Here is a 6,000-nt window from a genome sequence, read left to right as displayed (position 1 = left end):
GGGAGCCAGCGATTCAGGAGGGCTTCCCGGAGAAGGATGCCCTCCTGGGGTTGGGAAATGGATGGGCCCATAGAGGCTCATCTACAGGGTCATGGGTTACGACAGGGGCAGAGCTGAGGGTGGCGCTATGGGGGGTCGGCTCAGTGGAGTTGAGGATAGTCGGGGCTGGGCGGGGTTGGGATCCTTCCCCGGGTGATGATGAAAGCTGCGGTCGCTATTGCACTGACCGGCCCGGCGCGCGCAGATAAGGCCCGGCAGGAGGGAGTCGACAGGGTCGCGCCCCCTCGAGGCCAGGAGCCTTGGCCTGGCCCCGCCCTCAGACCCCGCCTTTCCTTCATCCGACCCCGCCCCCACAGCGTGGAGGCTCGCGTGGTGGTCGCTGGCGCTCACTGGGTGGGGCCAGGGTTGCCCCGCCCCTTCGGCCGTTCGTTCCCTTCTTTAGGCTGGGCGATACGCCATCGGGTGGGCGAGCTGTGGGCGTGGTTTCACAAGGGCCCGCCTCTCCGGGCTTGCGATTGATACCCCAGAACTCGGTCAGTTGAGGAGAAACCGGGCTGGTGGGCGGGGCAAGGACCAGCCCCGCCCCTCGAGCCCTGTTTTTCCCGCCCCCCCCGCCTCCGGCCAAGTCCGGCTCGCGGGCGGACTGGGGGCGGGGCTTAGCGTGTCCAGGCCCCGCCCCGGCCCCGCCCCTCTCGTAGCCGCCCTCCCCCGCCGGGCTCTGCTAGCACAGCCGGTTCCTCTTTACATAACGGCGCGGGGCGGCATGGGCTCGGGCCACCGCCTCCGCCCGGCCGCCCGCCAGGACTGTCGCGGCCCGCGGTGGCGACGTCGGCGACAGCAAAGTTTCCCCGGTGGCGGCCCGGAGGCGCATCCTCCCGCAACTGTCAAGCGCTGGCGGCGGAAATGATGAGGCGCTGGCCATTTTCCGAGCCCGGGTTTCCTGCCTGAGCCCCGCTCGAGCGAGCCGCGAGCCAGGAGCCGGCGCGCGGGAGAGAACGCGCCCGGGGCGGGGGCCCGCCCGCCCCTTCGGGATTTCGGGGGGCCGGGGGCGCGCGACGCCATGGGCCGGCCGGGCCCGGTCCCCCTCTCTCTCAGGTAAGCACGCCTTTCCCAGAGCTTCCCTCCTCCGGAGCTGGAAGGGCTTCAATGGGGGACGGGGAGGCCCCGTGTCCCGTTCTGCCCAGTGTCTGCGCACTCCCGCAACTGCCTAAAATATTGTCCAGCTGCTCACTCTGGTGGGGGTGTTCAGGGGTGACCGTCCCCCAGATCCTGCGACACCCTCCCAGCCGACACCCACACACGTGTTGGGGATGTAGTGGGGGTAGCTGAGGCAGTGGGGGAGGCGCTGGGAAAGGGTTTGGCTAATAGTCCCAGCTGCCTCTTAATGTAGCCTAGCCAGTCAACTTGTACCTAGAGAGGAGGGGTTGAGGGGTCACTGCTTTGATACCTTGAAAGTGAAAGTAGTCAAACTGAGCCCGTGAGAATGGAAGCGTCCTCTTGGAGTGGGGCACAGGCCTCTCCCTACTCTCCCAGGCGAGGCCATGTGGCTAAGGGGCTAGCACTCACCGCCCCCCACCCCCAGTATTCCAGAAACCCCTCTCCCCATTATTCTTTACCTCAGGGAGGTGGGGTGGCCCAGGCGCCCCCATGCTGCAGAATCTGGGGGTTCAAAAGGGTTAGGGCTTTCAGAGATAAGTTCTCTTTGGACTGGTACCTTCCCACCCTGGACATGGGGCTCCAGGGGAATCCTTCCACCCAAAATAAACAGGGACACAAGTCATTGGCCTAATAGGTCATCAGGGCTGGAAGGTATTTCAGAGGCCCTTAATGCCTGGTGCAGAAATCCCCTCCCTCCCCTCATTCTGTTCTTGGGGGTTTTGGGGGCAGTGGGGATTGCATTTGAGGAACTGGGGAGGGGGGCCTGCCTGCCATTCCACTTTTTTTTTCTTGAGTTTCCTCATTCTCCTGTTTCTCTTCCCCATTCCCGGGCCACAATGATGTAGGTAAGGAGTTCACTGCCTGCAGCTGGGGGCCTCCAGGGAGGGGAATGACCAGGCCGGACTGAGTGGGAGGAAGTGAAATTGGGCTCCAGGAGGGGGTTTCTGAACAGAGGGCCTGGCAAAACGAAGTCTGAAGGGCTAAGGACCAGCTTTGGGAGCAGGAGGGGCAGAGATCTGCCCTGGGAGATGAGCTTCCTCCGACACCCAGCAGCTGCCCTGCTCAGCTGGGGCAGCCAGTCCATTCCCATTTACAGTCCAACCCCCAGGGCCCCTGCCAGGGCAGTGGGCACATGCATCTCCAGAGTTGTGTCTGAATTTCCCATCACTGACCTGGCTGCCAGAGCGGAAACAGCGCTGGAGGCCCCCTGGGGCCCAGAGAACCAGCCGTAGTGGGGGGAGAGCGGACTGAGGCCCCCTTGTCAGGCTAGGGTCAGCAGATGAGAGGCCAGGGCCCGTTGGGGAAGTTGGATGGGTTTTTAATACACTTTTTCTGAGCTTTTTCCCACAACCCCCCTCTGGGAGGGAAAATCCTTTGGAGCCAAAGGGTGAACATTCCTAGAACTCGTGTGAGTCTCTGTGGGCCGTGGAGGAGCCAGCTGGGAAGGGGCTGGACTAAAGCATCAGCTTCTGGCGTCTGAGTTCCTTCAGGGACTCAGCAGTGACAGAAGAGGGTCGTGAAAGCCTAGGTTCCATACCTCCACTGCTTTTTCCTAGCCGAGGGCATGGGCAAGTGACACTTGCGAGCCTCGGTCTCCCCCTGTGTGAAACGAGGTAATAATAGGTTTGTGGTAGGCACATAATGAGCCGGCAGGAAAGGTGCACTTACCGGTGGTGGTGGTTTTCCTCATTACCATCATTAGTGTTGTTGTTACTGGCTGTGGAATGTTTGTTCATCAGCATCCCCTGAGCACCACCTGCAGGAGCAGCTCTGAGGTTTCCTGAGTTCTGGGAGAAGCATTCTGGAGTTCCTGGACAGGGTGAGATGTTGGTGATTCCCAGCTCTATGGCCTTGCTTAACAACCCCCCACCTCAGTTTTTTCCTCTGTCAAATGGGTGTGATATTAGTACCTACTTCTTGAGGGTCATTGGAACCATAAATGAGTGAATTCATGAAGTGTTTAGAACGGCTAGGTCAGGAGAATGAATAGTAATAAGGAAGAGATTGTTGTTATCTTGTTTGTTGTGGGTATTAGCTTTGCTTGTTTTCCTTCTCCTTCCCCTCCCCCATTCTTCTGAATCCTGGGCTTGATCCTTCTTCAATAACACAAATTCTTTCTAATGCAAATTCGTTCCTGTAGAACTACTCCATATAGCAGTAGCCTGGCCCTGGCAGGTGCTGGGGAGCCCTGCAGCAGTTCAGCCTGTAGGCGCCGTTGGCTGGCTGGGTCCAGCTGTGCCACCTCCTGGATAGAGCTTCCTCGAGGGCAGAGGGGGCAATGTTGGAGGCACTTGGAGGGGCCTTCCAGCTGTCCGTCCCCTGCACTGCCCACCCTGAGTGGGAGAGACAGAGCACATAAAGCACTCAGTGCTGGCCTTGGCACTCAATTAATAATAGACATTGTTGTTGTTATTGTTGTCGTTTTTATTCAAATGAGAGGACTTCCGCTGTTCAGTTCTTGCTTCTCCCAGTAGCAGCATAGGTTTTGGAACCAGATCTGAGCTTTGCCAGCTTCTAGCTGTGAAGCCTTGGACAAGTTACCTGACCTCTCTGGACCTCAACTGCCCAATGGGGGTTCCAGCTTCTCTTGGGTATATGACCCTGTATGTGAGTTCATATGTGAAGGGTATGAGCCTGGCACAGATTAGGGGCTCACTGTGTTGAGTATAATTGCTGTGGCTCTGTGACCTTGGGCTTGTCCCTTAACCTCTCTGAGCTGTGGATTTCCTCGTCTATGAATGTGAGCACTAATAGGGTTGTTTTGAGAAGAGGCAGGAACAGTGCCTGGCATGCAGTCAGTGCTTAATAAGAGCTACTGCTGTTAATGCCTGAGAGGAAGGCTGGCACTTAATTGCCAGGTTTCCTGGGAAAATGGTCCCTGGGGGCCCTGGGGTGTTTAGCATCTTTGGCGGGGCAGAACAGGAAGCTGCTTCCATCTGGCAGACGAAAGAAGCCTGCCTTGGAGAGTCCAGAGGTGTAATACAAGTTGCTTGTTCCCAGCCAGACCCTGTTCCCAGCTACCCGCCCTCCCTGAGGAAACTGAGGCCAGCAGGCTGCCCAGGGGAACTGACTCAGCTAGGGTCACTCGCTGAGTCAGGCCTAATTGGACCCAGGAGCCCTGTGCCCCAGCTCCCTGGCTTCCAGGGCCTGAGGTCCCTCGGGGCCTGGGCAGGTCCAAACCGCAGCTGGACACCCACTGCCTTGGGCCCAGAAACCTGGACGCCCAGCGTTCTCTGGTGGGGACTCTGGGGTCCCAGTGGTCACTCCTGGGCTGCTCAGTCCAGCGTCCTTCCTGACCGCGGGGGCGAGGGGCACTCCCCCAGGAGAGCAAGTCCTCCTGGCGTCCCCCGGCTCCGCCCCGTCCGGAAACCCAGCAGCTGAGCAGATGGCTGGAAGATTTTTCCTCCCACGCCACCCTGTCAGGGGTCGGCTAGGGGGGCCGGGCTGCAGGCTTCCTCATGAACCAGGCAACGGAGCCCCTGGGGGCCTGCCCGGATGTGGGCCCCCACCCCGGCTGGCTGGGGTGTGGTGGGGGGAGAGCCTGCCACTGCCCTGCGTGTCCCCAGGGAGGCCTGGGAGGGAGGAAGTCTGTGCCCGGCTCATCGGGAGCAGACTCACAGGATGCCTGAGGGGCAGGCCTTGGCCTTGAGGGGCTGGAGGCCTGGAAATGCGATTAGGGGAGGTGGACACAAAAGAGGGCCTTTGGCACAAAATCGGTCCTTTGAGAGCTGGCCCTCCTGTCATGTCACTTGGAGGAGAGTCCCAGAGAGGGTGATGAGTGGAGAGATGTGCACAGGAGCAGGAGGGCTTGAGGGCTCCCGTCCTGAAGAGGCAATACCGTATGGGGGTATGGGACGCGTGGAGCTGACAGGCTGCCCTGCCATCTCTCCTCCACCCAGGGGCACTTAAAGGAAGAAGTCCTGTCTTGGGATGGGGGTGGCTTAGAGAGTTCTGCCTATTCTTGGGCGGGGGGCGGGGGGATAGGCCTGGCTCTCCCCACCTCCCGAAGGCTAGTCGGGCTGTTGGCCGGGGTGTCAGGCGGGGGTGGGGGCAGAGGAAGCCAGAGGACATTTCCTGTTCTGGCAGACTGCGCTGGTGTGATAAATGTCCTCGGGCACTCGGTGACCCCAGAGAGAGTGCCTCAGGGCTCCCTGGCCGCCCCGTGGTCTAGGAGAGACCCCACTTCTCAGCCTCCCTAAGGCCCCAGAACCTCTGCTCTGAACCTTCCATAGGCTCCTCCACAGTCTGACCCAGCATGAGTGGTGTGAAAGGGCAGTGGGCCTCCTGCCAGGCCATGTGCTGGAATCCCCTCAACACTGGGCCTCTTTGGACAGGGGGGATCTGGGCTCCCAGAGAAAGTTGGTGCTGCAGGCAGGAAAGGCAGAAATGCTTCCAGTAGCCTGGAATGAACCTGGAGGGCTCCTTGGAGGAGGTGTCTTCCTCAGAAGGTGTAAGACTTCCTGCCCAAACATCTGTGAGCTGTAGACCTGGGTGCAGATGGAGGCTCTGAACTGGCTCATTTTAAGTTCACTTGCCACAATTTAAAATATTCTCCCTGAGCCTTGGCAGGTGAAATTCCCACAGGTGGGTAAGGGCCTTCTCTGCACCTGGGCCTGATAATGAAGCAGGAAATATTAGCTTCCCCAGATTCCGTTATTACCCGGGGTGACTGGACAGAGGAGAGGGTTTTGAGTCTCAGTCTCTGGGGTCCTGAGGAAGCCCCCTCATTCGGAGCCAGGATTCCCAGCTGTTCAGAGCCTGAATTCTCCCTGGCTTGGTATAGGATGTATTGCTATATGCCTGAACAAGGGACACCTGCCAAATACTGGCTAAGCCTTCAGA

At 59.5% G+C, this 6,000-nt stretch overlaps 1 protein-coding gene across 5 annotated transcripts in view; it reads left to right on the top strand.

Moving 5' to 3' along the window:
* The first annotated feature begins 753 nt into the window (after positions 1–753).
* Positions 754–6,000, top strand: part of SH2B3 (SH2B adaptor protein 3) — a 37,810-nt gene continuing 32,563 nt past the window's right edge. For all 5 annotated transcript variants that reach the window (XM_065904498.1, XM_065904497.1, XM_065904495.1 and 2 more), the window contains exon 1: positions 754–1,095. The gene's annotated coding sequence lies outside the window, so the exon portion shown is untranslated. The remainder of the gene's footprint in view (positions 1,096–6,000) is intronic.

This window comes from Muntiacus reevesi, chromosome 13 (genome assembly GCF_963930625.1).
Source record: "Muntiacus reevesi chromosome 13, mMunRee1.1, whole genome shotgun sequence".
In the NCBI taxonomy this organism is placed as follows: domain Eukaryota; kingdom Metazoa; phylum Chordata; class Mammalia; order Artiodactyla; family Cervidae; genus Muntiacus; species Muntiacus reevesi.
The sequence above is the reverse complement of the archived record's forward strand: the minus strand, read 5'-3'. Positions and strand labels throughout refer to the sequence as shown.